Below are 14,629 nucleotides of genomic sequence, written 5' to 3'. Positions count from 1 at the left end.
CAGGGTCGTGGAGAATCCTCTACAGTTAGCCCTGCCGGTACAGCCAGTTTCTTGGGAACACTGGGTTTAGCAGGAGTCCTCTCCATCAGGCTCAGAAGCTTAGAGTGAGTGAGAGGGCTTGCTGAGTGGCACACTAGGACCAGAAAGGTGTAGAGCCCTCCAGTGGTAGTCATGAAGTACTGCAGGAGTTTATTTCCTGATTTCTTCACCTCTACCTTGTTCTAAAGCCTTTTCAGGGACACCTAGGGACCTAAGAAACTTGACTTTGGACCCCCATAGCGCAACAGAGAGACTAAAGCAGCAGCCCTGTGAAACTTCTGCAGAGGACAGTGTGGGCTCTGTGTTGTAGAGTGGCTGTGGAGTGGCATGAAGGCTGACTGACCAGCCAGTCACAGAGAGCTAGGGACAGTTAGATTCTTGGAGGAGGGAGCATGAGCGGCAGACACAGCAGAGTTGAGGCCTTCAGAGGAGCCAGCTCATTTAATAGAGAAGCATATGCCCTCCCAAAAGCCTGACAGCTTAAGACACTGCACTGAAGACCTGACCCAGTAACATGCCTCATTTACACATCACCTACCTGTGCCTTGTGTAGGGTCCTCAGGTTAGATCCTAAAGTCCATCATGGCTGAAAGGCAGAAGATTGCACATCACTGCAATTTGGAGGCTACTCTCAGCTGATGGGACCCACGCAGTCTGTGGACAAGTTTGCTTAAGTGAAAGTTGGCCGTCCTTGAACTCTCGGATATTCCAGGGTAGTGTGTGTTGACCATATGCAGTCATTCCTAAAGATATAAGTGCCAAAATTCAACAATAGGGAGAGAATCCTATACTGGATGGAATCACTCGGCTCAGTGTGGACACAAAGATATCCTATGCCATGGCATGGAGGCTCCCAAGAACTTCTAGGATGAATTGAGGCACACAAGAGCCCACAGTGCAGCCTGGGAGAACATTAAAGTATCTGGAATTATCAGGGACCCTAAGGTATGTTGGGCAGGATATGGAGCTGATGCATGCTGGGATGCTTGGAGGAGACAGCCTGAGGTAAAATAGAGGGCAGTGTGTCATGAAAGCTAAGACAGAGCAACCAACAGGATGGCTTATCTGGCCCATGACAGATCGACTCTGCCAGAATTAGATGGTCTATGTAGACGTTCAGTCCTGGGATTGTAGGAGCATAGAAAGTGCCAAAAGTCAGGGTGCAGACTACCTCCATGTTTTCTATCTCCCTGTAGGTTGAAGAGGCAGAGAACAACCGCAGAGGTGCCCAGTATGTCCTCAGCCTGGACAACAAGTGTCTACTCAATCATACAGACAGCTCACGACTCTCTCACCCAGCGAAACCTGAGACTGCACACTGGTGGACCAGCTGGTTCCTCAAGAGGTTAGCTCTCTCAATGGCATGAAGTTCAGGTGCTACCTCTTCCTATACTGGCCTGGTGAAGACAGAACCCTGGAGGACATTGTGGTCTGGGCAAGAGATATCCAGCAGCCCTTTCTGTGCCAGCCAGCCTTGAAGGTTGCTTGAGATCATTCCATCATGACCAGTCTCCAGCCTTTTCCAAGCAAGTCAGTTGTTGGCCCTTACCACTTCTGCCCACCACATCAGTCGCCTTTCCCTGCCCACTTGTAGGAGATGGGACTAGCTCTGACTTAATCATAGGGCTTTGGATGGGCTCTATTTTTCCTGTTTCTGGTTGTAAGCTACTAGGATTCTCAGGAGCGTAAGTGTATGAGAGAAACAAGTGTCTTGTTAGCCCTGAAGCAGCCTGGACTCTGGTCTTATCTGCTAGAGAAGTTGTCATGAAGGGACATGGGCAGTAGAGGGAGGTCTATGACTGCAAAGCCTGCCTAGGCTCCAATAATCCAAACTGGGTACTGCAGAATTTCCGAGATCACAGCTCTGCAGTTACCCTTCTCATGTCCTGGTTTTAACTACTGCACCCAACACAAAGCCTCCCTTGCAGTATGTCTCAGATCCATTTGAGAAACTGCAAACCAGACATCTTTGTACGGAATGGAAAAGAACCCTTACTGCACATCTCAGGTTGTGGAGGCTGGTCCATCCTGTCTGACAGTGTTTCTGAGTCACTGGTATAGGGCTGTTTGGGGTCTCCTCTCCTCACCTTAGCCAAGGAGGTCCAGGGTCATCAAGCAGGTACAGTCCATGGGCTCTGATATGGTTCATGGTATGTTATCTACTCATGGAGCCCTCAAGATTTCTTTACTGCCCAGGGTCCAAAGAAGTATTTGATGTCCCTCTACTTGGATGAGAGGAGACTTGAATGTCACTGCTGCTCACAGGTTCTTGGTAGTTGAGCCCAATAGTGGATGCATTTTTGTGAGTCATATCTGCACCTCCTCCTAACATCTGTTAGAGTAGATGAAGTCTGTCTGGCTGGGTGGGGCAGTACCTCCTCATCTAGGCCTTCTTGTGTGCATCTTGACCTCGGCCAGAACATGTGGAGTTGGGACAACCATTCTGGATGTCAGCTGATGCAATGCCTCACACAGAGGTGCTGGCAGAACTGAGGGTTCTATTCCCTGGACATTGTGACACGAAACAGACTGGGAACAGTGGGAAGAGGAGGGTCCACAAGGCTAGCTCAGACTCCAATCTCTAAAGATCAGATTTCATCTTTCGTAGAAAATCTGGTGAACTAGCCCTGCACAAGACGCATATTACCTTCCATTAGAAAACCTTTGGGAACAAAAACCCTAGTGTAAAGTGGGGTCTGTGCCAACTGTGGGTGCCTGGCATCGGTCAGGTCTGGTGTCAGGATAGGCCCATTCACAGACATACACAGGCACACACACACACACACACACACACACACACACACACACAAACACATCATTTCATGCAAGCCTACACCGCCCCCCCCCCATCACCTGCTATCTTGGGATGTGTCCAGGTTGCCTCAACTTAGCTTCTTCCCACCACATATGTCCCTAAATTGTGTGAACCAAGGGTGGTCACTCCCCTTGCTGGGTTCCCTATTCCTCAAGTTCAGGTGAGGTCACTCTGCTCCTCCTGATCCTTTCCTGGTCTAGAGCTTGTCACCTGACCCTGTGGTTCACAAGTGCTCCCAAGGAAGAAATAATCCATGTCTCCATGTTTACGTGGTTGCCCATACTGCTGATTCCTGGCAGGAGTCATGTGTGGATGGGTACTTGACAGGGTCTTGGTCCTTAGTTTGTCAGTGTCTCCATGAACACAGCATTCCTGTGAGACCAAAGCACTCCAGACACAGCTTGGGATATGCTGAGTGGCATGGCAGAGTATGCCCCTGAAGAGCAGGCAGGCCCAGCATGGCCACAGAACAGCCTTGGATGTGCCTGTCTGCCTTTCCCACCAGAGCATGACCTGCTGTAACAGGTGCTTGTCATTATCTTGGGGAACACAGCAGTGAGAACCCTGCTGGGGCTTCTGGTCTCCAGGGAGCAGGCAGGGGCCTTGTGCTCACTTGTCCCTCACTAGTCCCCTTGGCCCAGGGATTGTGGTTTTCAGGACTCCCAGAAGCATCAGAGGCCAGCACAAGTCATCCTTAGTGTGTGCAGCAGCTACAGGTGCATGCAGGTCAGGACCTGTGCCCTGTGTCTTCAGAGACAAGAAGGAGCCAAGAGCATTGGCTGACCCTGAGAAGCCACTTGGGTCTCATAAAGATTCTATTTATGTCCTTCCTCTGGGCCTGTGGAGACATTGTAGGGAACTATACCAATTTCCTTGGATGCCAGGCTGTGCAGAACTGCAGACTGTGGTCACAATCCATAGGGAATGGACAGGACAATTACAGGCCACGCTCTGCCATGCCTCTGCCTAAAAGTGTGCAATGGGGTCAGGGTATGGGCATAAGGAGGAGCCCACGCAGATTCAAGTCTCCTTCCAATATTCATCTGTGGGCTGGGTAAAGAAAGCCAGCACAAAATCACAGTAACTTTATATGATTGTCTTTTAAAAGAAACATCAAAGATAACAGGTGTAAATCATGAAAATGGCATCTGTGTGTGCGTAGACAGCTGTTTGCATGGAGAGTGTGTACCCACACTCCAAGCACAGACTACAGGCATGGGGAGTGTCTGTCTACACTTGGAGCAGAGCATACATGCTATCAAACACACAATAAAGGCCATCATGCCCAGGCCCTGGGTCTATAAGCCACTGAAAGCCTCTCACTCCTCAGTGGGGTCTGATGTCCAATACCTTAGAGACATCTGCAGACTGTGCTGCCAGAACATGAAGAGCCATGAGAGTCTCCCCCGGGAACTCTGTAGTCTTGCTGGAAATGCAAGAGGAAAGCCCAGCCTCTAGGCCAACGTGTAGCATAGTTCATACAAGTATCACTGACACACAAACATGTTGAAGACAACATGGCAGGGCCTGGCAGAGATGTAACTTGGCCAAAGGTGGAGTGGCTGGGACAAATGAACAATCATGGCTGTGGTAGCTCCCTAAAGCCTGGATTTCTGCCCCCTCTATTATGGGGTCTCTGAAGAAGACAAACGGGTGGACTCCTAGAGCATCCTGTTGATTAGCTTGCTGTTCAGATGTGGGATGTGGTCACAGTGCTCTGACAAGGCCACAAGAACATCCATGGGAGTGGAAACTAGCCTAGGTGTGTCCTACTGTGCCCAGGGATCTGCACTCTGGCTTATGGTGTGGAGGCCCAGGGTGCAATGGGGTCAAGGTGTGGCATAAGGAGGAGCCCACGCAGCATAGCATGTGAGTCCTTGAACTCACTGCATTTAAGTCCTGGGGTGAGTCTCATGTGGTCAAACTCTGCATGACTCAGGTGGCTGACATCTTACCTGCTGTGATTGACATCACCGGCTTTTACAATGTGGGTGTAGCCTTAAGAGCCATGTTATATACTTGTCAACTGGAAAACAGAACTTGTGTTTCACTTAGGATGGATGTGTGTCCTTCCAAAGTGTGAGTGTACCATACTTTTGTTTTCTTCCCTCCCTCTCCACTTCCAAAGTGTGGAAGGCCTCCTTGATGTGGGCTCTAGACCGCCAACGCTCACTGCAATGATCACTTGGGTTTGCCATGAATGAACTTCTGTACTGGGAACTGACCTGGCACAGTGCTAGGCTTCCCTTCCTTGCTGACCGAGTAGAAACCTGTGACAATCAAGTGACACCTGAAAGAGTTCCTGTGCACCAAGTTGGGGTGCAGTTCTCTGAGTTGCATGCCTCTGTGGATGAGTCCCACAAACGCCAAGGCACTGGTGACAGGCCTGGAAAAGGACAGCATAAGTCACAGGAGACCCCAGGTTGATCTGGCAAGGGATAAGCACTCTTTGCTATGATTAACCTTATCTTGCTCATGGACAGACAATTCTCATGTGAACCAAGTGTGCTAAGTTTAAGAAAATGGGCTGGGGCTGGAGAGCAGGCTCAGTGGTTCAGAGCCTGGCTGCACTTTCAAAGGTCCTGAGTTTGATTCCAGTCACCATATTATGGATACTAACTAACTATAATCAGATCTGATGCCCTCTTTGGACACACAGATGTACATGCAGATAGACCACTCAAATAATTGAATCTTAAAAGAAAGGAACAAAGGAATGAAAGAAGGAAGAAAAGAAAGTTAAAGAATGAAAGAAAGAAAAGAATGAAAGAAAGGAAGGAAAGTATGAAAGAACGAACGAAAGAAAGAACGAAAAATCAAGAAAGGCAGAGAGAGAGAGAGAGAGAGAGAGAGAGAGAGAGAAAGAGAGAGAGAGAAAGGAAGGAAGGAAGAATGAAAGAAAGAGAGAGATAAAAAGGAGAAGAAAAGAAAGGAGGAAGCAAGCAAGCTGGTCAACTGTAGAGAAATGGGCCTGTAATACCAGACAATCAAGACACTCAGTAGGAAGGGGGATCAGAAGTTCAAGGCTAGCCTGGTCTACAGCATGAGTTCAAGGTCACCATGGACAACTTAGTCACACCCTTTTTCTAAAGGTGAGGAGGGCTCAGGCTACTAACTCAGTGGTAGAGCACTCGTGGGGAAAGCAGACTGCTGTCCATTGATACCTCTCCTTCCTTGCTCTGAAATACACAATGGTATTAGAAGAGTCAAAGGTTCTTGGCCTAGTATCCACTATTGTATTTGCTACATCGTTAAGGGTGCAGTTTTTGGTATTTTGGTCAGGGATCAAATCTATGAAATAAAACTTAAGCAATACTCTTATTGCTGTCAGAGTGGAAGGTGGATGATAAATGCTTGCCCACCTGCATCAGTACAAAGCTGGTTCCTTGGACTCCCTGCAAACACATCACTGCTAACTGTATGCCCTGTGTAGGCTTTTCCAACACTGTACATAGCTTGAAAACCTTCCCTGCTATGGACCCTTGAGTGGGCATCCTGCCTCTCTCAGTCTCAGAATGGAGCACCTGGTCACCTCTAGGCTCACAGGTCAGGGACCTCTTCCATCCCATGGTGAACAAGACTGGCACGGCTGCACACACCTTGAAAAAAGAATATATTGGCAACCCTTAACGAAAAAGATGGTTCTTACTTTCCATTATGGCATTCTATAAAATACGGGTATTTCCTGGTACAATTACACATGTCATTGATTGTGTGTGTGCGTATATTTTTGGAGGTTGGAGGGGGATAATTCATTTCTCTAAGCCCCTTCCTCAATGCGAGGCGAAAAACATTGACTCTCATACAGACTTTTAATAATTACACAGTATTTTATATATTTTTAAGATTTGTTAATTTTTCCAACTTTTTTTAGCGCTCTCTCTCTCTCTCTCTCTCTCTCTGTGTGTGTGTGTGTGTGTGTGTGTGTGTGTGTGTGTGTGTGTGGGTATGTGTGTGTAATTAGATATAATACTCAGGGTCAGTACATCCTAGACTTGAGCTACCCTATAACTTTTTATGTTTTAAACAGCTTTATTATGATATCGTTGACATATAAAGCTGATATGTGCTAGAGGTGAGCATATTGATGTTCTTAAAGACATGTTCTTTCTCAGATACAGAACGCGAGCTGGCTAAAATCCTTGCTGCTCTTGCAGATTAACCTTGTCATGCACTGAAGCAATGGGGCACATACTAAGCACACTCCCTGAGATGCCTCCTAGGTCGGTAGCACTGGCTCCATCCCAGGCACAGCTGGAGTGGGCAGCTGTAAGGTTGTGGACCTGCATTTAGGACACTGGGCCCCAGGAGCACCTTACCTGCAGGTCATCCTTTGTACCTCTGAATATCACTCCTGGGTTCTCACTGCCTGGCACTTAACCATAGACACCACTGTAGAACTGTCTAAGGCCAGAAGGGCAAAAACATTGTTGTTATAAATTTCTACTATGTAAACGTCAAATGTTGAGCTTCTTGAACAGTATTCTGAAATGAACCTGGGAGAAACACAAGAAATATGGTCTGAAGTCTCTTCTGGAACTGCCACTCCAGCATATTCTTCCACAGGCAGTCACTCTCCTCTGCACTACCGTCCCCCTTGTTTTGCAGCTCATGGATCTCCTTAGCATATCCACAAGGTGCATTTGCTGTTGCTTCTCCAGCTTCTCCCTGGCATCTTGTTTCCATGGGTCTGGAGACAGACTCCCCAGAGGACAACTCCTCTTTACTGATAGTTATGAACTGCAGATCCCTGTGCTCAATAGTGGGGGGCTGCTGCGGGGACTACAACACCAGAATGACTGTTTCTTGGGGCCTCTGCAGTGTGGAAGGTTTTCCTGGTTTGGTCGGTGTGGTCAAAGAAGAGAAGGAAGCAGGTTCAGGGAATGAGAGTGCATCTGTCACCCATTCCTCTCCTGCTTCCTGTGCTTCCTCTCTGCTTCCTTGTCCAGGCAGGCCTTCTATATCTCAGACCACCACTGCTGCTCCTCACTCTCTTTTGCTAGCCAGCAGCCACCTGAACAGACTGGGATCCTGCCTTGTTTGCAGAAGGTGGTGGGAGGGGCAAATCCACTAAAATGCCGCCAAAATCTGGTGTAGTGGACCTGTGGTAGAGGAGGTGGTGGAGGGAGGTCTGTTCATATGGGCTGGGAGACAGTAACAGTGGTGGCCAGCACCTCTGCTGGGGTTTCCCAATGGCCAGGACCACTCTTAGTCAGAGTGGAAGCAGGGGTAACTGACTTGGAGGAAGGGTTCAGGTGCTCCTGTCTGGATGTCATAGATTCCAATGAGGAGCTCTGGATCCACATATTACTGTCACACTAGAGACCCTTGCCAGCCTCTACTCAATGGAGCTCAAGTAGGTAAAACTCTTCCTGAAGTTCTTCCTTGGAAGTGGTAAGAGGCTGAGAAAAGAAAAGAGGAAGCTCTACTACTTCAGGGACTCACCAGAGATGTTAGCAAAATTTCATGCATGTTTCTTCCTCACAGAGGAGGTAACAAAAACTGGGGAATGGGTGAATAACCAGACCTGACACTGCTTTATGGCTCACCCGCCAAGTAGCCAGCTGTTCCTGTGTCTATGAAGGAATAAAAAGATTTTTCTATACACTGATGCATGCTGTTTGTGGCATTGTCACTCCTGCAATTTAGCTCCTTACCAGGTCTAGGTTGAGGGGTCTGCTCTTGTGAAATGTAAAGAAATAAACAATCAGATGCTTAAACCTGCATAAAAGGCGTACTTTTTCCTCAGGGATCTGTTTTACAATCTTTTAAAAGCATTCAAGGGGGTTGAAACCCCTAAAGGAGCTTTGCCATTTCAGGAAAGGGCAATGGAGGGAAGATTTGTATGGTAGGTTACTGGGAAGACAGGAAGGGCTAATATTGGATTATAAAGGAAATAAATAAATGGTTTTTTAAAAAGCATGTATTTTAAATGCTGTGCTAAAAGTGTAATGTTGACCCTATGCTTTCAATAAAAAACATTTCACATTTTCTTATTTACTCATTTACACTAATTCTCATTTTCCCAGATTCAATAATTTAGTATTAGTTTACTTGAGTAGCGTAATAAAAATAAAACTTCAGTGAACTAAATTCAGGAATGATAGTTAATGTAATTTGTTGAGAACTGTATCAAAGAAGTCAGATATTTCACAAGTAAGAAAGTGTTCCAGCTCATCTCAGACCTCAGTGCAGAGGTCTCCAGTGGAGACAGATGTTAGCTGCTGTTCTAGTGGTATATGCACACTTCTCTTCAGGAATAGGAGGCTGATCTATTAGAAATAGTGTTAAAAACCCAAGTGTCACATTAAATGACAAGTAAAATAAACATAACAATGTTCCTTTAAATGCAGGAGCCATGTCATACCCATCATACACTGAGGGCAGGATGTTTAGCACTGAGCCAGAGACAAAGATGTACCAGAAGTCGGCTTCACGCACCCCTACAAGTCTCCTGACACCACAGACCAGGATAAGGACTTTCTCCAGGACCAGATGAGATCTGTGCTAGAGACATGAGAGTAAATACGTGAAGCCTTTTGGAGGTTGAAGCCTTTTGGAGGTTGGGGTCCCTATTCAGGATATTCCATCCTCACTACTTTGTTAGCCAGCCTTTTAAGTGTAAAAATGATCTCCACTACCTTGGAAACCTGACACTTTTTTGAAGACACATTTACAGTGCATTTTGATCTATAAGGTCAAGGGGTTTTCAAGTAAAATCCTAATTTTGGACTAATTTGAGACCTCTATGAAAACAACAATGATCGAAGTACAATGTGCCTCACTGGCTTCTGGGTTACAAGGTGACTTAGAGAGTGCCTCCTCTTGTCACATTGGGGCTGAAAAGGTGATCTGCTCTGTTTTTCATCAGCCTGTCTTTACCAGGCAGATTCGTTGCATCACTGTGCTCTGTCCAAGGCTTTTGAGGACTCTCTGGGGAGCCGTTTTGAGCTGAATTATTATAGAGCTCAAAACCTTTACTCTTCCACCTATCGATGATGGACAATGCCATCGTCTGCTACACATGTGGCTGGAGCCATGGATCCCTCCATGTGTACTCATTAGTTGATAGTTTGCTACCTGGTAGTTCTGGTGGGTTGTGGTTGGTTGATATTGTTGTTCTTCCTGTGGGGTTGCAAACCCCTTCAGCACCTTCAGTCCTTTCTCTAACTCCTCCATTGGGGTCCCCCTATTCAGTGCAATGGTTACATGCAAGCATCCTTATTCCAGAGCACTGAGATGGGAATGGGTGTGTGGGAGCGGGAGCATCCACATAGAAGCAGAGGCAGGGGGTTGGGAGAGCATGGGAAGGGGATAACGTTTGAAATGTGAATTCATAAAATATCCAAGAAAAATAAAACTCATAAAAACTTCACTCTGTGCTCTGGGTTTACCTGAGCCATAACGATCTGAAACTGAAACCAAAGCCAATTCATTCATTCTCTCCCTCTTACTGGTTCTAAGACTTGAAGAGCTTCAAAGTATGCGTCTAAAATTCTTATATTTAATAACTGCTCTTGGTACAATAGGGTGATCTTTATATACATTCTTTGACTAGCGTAAAAATGCAAAAACAACCAAGCAATCAGAAGAAACCATAGCCTAGGGTCTCACTATATATTTGAGGCTGGCCTGGAATTCACTACACAGACAGGGGCACCGGAAACTAACAGAAATCTGCCTCTTTCTGCATTCTTAGAGCTGGCATTAAAGGTACATGCCACCACAAATAGCTTTATATGAACATTTTTAAAAGCTTTTACATATATTGTGTCTAGAAAAACATTTCATTTACTTAATAAGTATCTATGGGGGAAACTGACCTTATTTTTTTTCTCAACACCTGAATTGTAATTTGTAAATAACAAAGTAACCTTTTTTAGAGTATTTTTTAAAAAGCACTCAACTTCTCTTCTCTCACCTGATAACACACATATTATTATCCATCAGAATGACAGCATCACATGGTGCTGTCACCTGGTGTGATTATCCACACCTGTTCACAGTTTAGTCTTCCTGTCTGCTCACCTGGGACTCATTTGTTACCCACGTCCCTCTTTGAGTTAGTAAATGGTGTTCTGCTTTAACATGCCAACACATGGTCTAGCCAGGATTGTTTCCTGTCCTACGCTTTAGTAAACAGGATTCTAGGCTGTCAGATGCTGATACTGTTGTTGATACTCCAGCTACAAAGGTCAGGGCTAGGGTGTGCAGGTTCCACAGCTGAGTCAGGGTCAGAAGAGAGTTCACAATACTGCACTTAACAGACTGTGAATGTATCTAGGAAACTGTACCATCAGATCTGATCTGGATCATGATCCAGAAGTATTTCTCAGCATCATGCACTCAGTCTCAACTAACTTCTTCCTTGAAGAGCTGAGCAAGAGCTGTGGTAGGAGCTACTACATGGGACTTTTAGGGCCTCTCTTTATAAATATAATTTATGTGTATGAGTGTTTGCCCAGCATGTGTGCACATGAATGTTTGACTGGTGTCCAAAGAACTTAGAAGAAGGTTTCAAATCCCCTGAAATTAGGGGCAATTGTGAGCTAACACTGGTGTTGTAAAATACTGAACCATCTTTCAAGCCCCAGATTTTGATAACTTTTAGGAGGAGCCATATCTCAATACAGGATTACTATATATTGGCTAACCTGGCTTGAGTCACTAGCTCTTACCTCTCTGCACCATGGAGGACAATGGGTTGGTAAGAAAGGTGGACAGGCAGTGAGAGAGGATGTCTTGATTTGCAACTTCCAGGGTAACCGTGGAACTGGTACTAGTCATGAGTTCAGCTGCCTTAGGTAGAAAAGAAACAGCGGTCACTGTCACAGTAGAGTCTATGTTCAGAATACTTGTGCTTAGGTTCCTCAACCCGGTTGCTGTGTGGGAAATAAACCAGGCTTTCAGAAGATTATGTCCTGTCCACATCACTTATGACAATTAATTATAAAAAAGGTAAATATATTCTATTCTATAACATTAACATTAAGATATTTAAACATTTTACAAGCTCTAAGTATAAGTGTACATATTTATATAATTATTTAAGGAAATACTCTAAAGAATATACATTCTTATGAGTGAACACAAATGAGATTCATGTGCTCTAACAACTAGGATTATAGGGGAAGATGAGTAAACACAAAGAGCTTTTACAGCACTTCTTTTTGAATTCAAATTTCAAAATAAAAAGCAAAATATCACTTCAATACAGTAAGACTAACCAATCAGCTTTAAAGTAACCAATTAGTCATACCTTTCCTGAGAAAGTCCAACCAGACTAAATCCATCCACAATGAGGAGTTGGTCATGGGCACCTAGTTGTCCAACCTGAGCCACCAGAAGGATGCAGGTGTAGGGAGAAAAGAAAAAAGGCAGCATCAATGCACAGCAGCATTCCTCACAGCACACAGTCAGTGCACAGCAGCATTCCTCACAGCACACAGTCAGTGCACAGCAGCATTCCTCACACCACACAGTCAGTGCACAGCAGCATTCCTCACACCACACAGTCAGTGCACAGCAGCATTCCTCACACCCTTGCTGATTTCCCTCTAGGACTAAATAGGAATAGAAGTGAACACAACTTAGACACATTGCTCTCCTCATCTTCCAATGGCCTAGTGTCTCCCTATGATCATAAGGCTAGTCAAAGAGGAAGCAGAAGTGCCATTGGGCATGCCCTTCTTTTCAGGACACTCCCAACAACACCCACAGTGAACAAAGCATACATACACACCAGAAGTATCCTGTGTCTTCACTCAACAATCAGCCATACTTAGAAGAGCTGTAGCAACGAGAAAACAGAGGACGACCTACTTTCCTGCTGTCTCTCAGCAGAGAGCAGGACATTCCCCAGCTCGGGATTTCCCAGAGGCATTAAAGGATGAACCAATTCCAATGGGGAAATTCACTGATGAAGTTGTGTTGCTGCTTTCCTTCAAGAATGAAACCTTACAAGGGGGTGGGGGAAGAGTTTTCTCCCAGAAATGTGGCCCAGGGAGATTGTCCAGAGAACACGCAGATGGCAAAACCCAAGTGCCTTTGTACTTTGTCCTTCCCAGTTTGCTCTGTGCTCATTCTTCCTTTGGCTCTGTTTTCCAGTTCCCCATAATTCTTACCTTCTAATATCCTCTAAGTATTTTATGATTCTTCCCCCAACCCAAGCCTTCTCCCTCTTCTGGATTTCTTCTCTTCCCAGCAAGGACTCAATATGACTGCTGTGTAGCCCACTCTAGAGCGTGGTGCAGCTGAATGCATCCATTCACCTGAAGTTTATCACACTCTAAAAACACCAGCTTCCACAAAGTGAGGTGGAGAGTGGTATGAGCTGAAGAAGTCTTCCATACTTTACTGGTCCTAGCACACACGGCATTTATCACAAGAGGTATAGAACAAATTCTTAAGCTTTCAAAAGTAACATCTCATTTCATTCAGCCTGAAATCTAATAACCAGCAATGACTTTGAAAAATTGAAATTACAGTTGCTGCAACAGTGCAGATCCTGTGAAGAGGTAGGTCCTGTGACAGTGGAGGCACTGAAATAGCGCCGGTTCTGTGACAGTGAAGGTCCTTTGAAAGTGGAGGCACTGAGATCGTGGAGGTCAATCTACATACAGGGGAGCTGCTGCACAATTGAAGGTTCTGCTACAGTGGAGGTCCTGCAAAATTGGAAATGCTGATACAGGGGTATTCCTGTCACTGTAGAGATCCTGGGGCAGTGAAGTTGCAGAATCATGGGAGATCTTGCTTCAGATGATGTCCTGAAACACTTTAGTTGCTACGGGTGGTGCTATGACAGTGGAATTCCTGGGATAGTGGAGGTGATAGGACAGTGGGTGTCCTGAGACAGTTGTAGTGCTCCTACAGTGGAAATCCTGTGACAGTGGAGGTCCCACAATAGCAGTATTGCTTGGACAGTCCAGTTCTTGGACAAAGGAGGTCCTGTGACACTTGAGATGCTGAGACTCTTGAGCTCCTGAACAGTAGAAGTGCTGTGATAGTTGAAGTGCTGAGACACTTGTGGTCCTGTAACAGTGGAGTTGACACACAGACAGTGGACTTCCTGAGGTAGTGGTGGTGCTTAAACAGTGGATGTCCTGTGACAGAGGAGTCCTGCAATAGAGGAAGAACAATATATGCTGGCTGATGACCCAGAGCTTCCAGAAAATAGACCACCAACCAATATATATCAGAGGATGGCATTATTTGAAACCAATGGGATGGAAGGCCCTTGGTCCTGTGGAGATGTGATGCTCGAACATAGGAGGAGGCTGGAGTGGTGGGTTTTGAAAAGTTGGGTGAGTTTAGGAGCAGCATCATAGTGGCAAAATGGAGGGAGGAGGGAAAAGATGTAGGAGTGGGCATTTGTGGATTGGCACCTAGGACGTGGGACATCATTTGAGATGTTAACAACAGTGGAAATGATAAGGTTTACATTGTCTGACCCAAACCTAAGGGCTACTACATAAGGAACACAAAAACCCACAGGTGCTCACCAACAATCAGTTAAAATTTGGCCTTATGCGCTCTACTCCAAAGAAACTATTCCAAGAACACTGTTTTTTGTTTTTTCAAACAAAGTTTAAAACTCTTAAGTGTACTCTCAAATCTGCCCTAATTCGCATAAATTGGTCAAAACTGTTGGCTTTGTAAATACTTCTATCTTGTCCCAATAGTCACATGCTGGTCATCCCAACAACATGATACTTGTCAAGGTGGGAGTCAATCAACATGGGATTCTAGTTCCAACTGGGTCATGCAGACCCTGAG

The 14,629-nt window shown here is 45.7% G+C and overlaps 1 long non-coding RNA gene across 1 annotated transcript; it reads right to left on the bottom strand.

Moving 5' to 3' along the window:
• Nucleotides 1-791: 791 nt before the first annotated feature.
• LOC102556873 (uncharacterized) lies at nucleotides 792-13,984 on the bottom strand. Its single transcript, XR_010062940.1, has 3 exons — nucleotides 11,533-13,984; nucleotides 7,174-8,256; nucleotides 792-6,453 (listed from the first exon to the last, which is right to left on the bottom strand). It is a non-coding gene; the product is annotated as an uncharacterized LOC102556873 (long non-coding RNA).
• Nucleotides 13,985-14,629: the final 645 nt, after the last annotated feature.

This window comes from Rattus norvegicus, chromosome 1 (assembly GCF_036323735.1).
Source record: "Rattus norvegicus strain BN/NHsdMcwi chromosome 1, GRCr8, whole genome shotgun sequence".
In the NCBI taxonomy this organism is placed as follows: Eukaryota; Metazoa; Chordata; class Mammalia; order Rodentia; family Muridae; genus Rattus; species Rattus norvegicus.
Note: the sequence above shows the minus strand (reverse complement) of the source record. Positions and strands in the feature narration are given on the sequence as shown.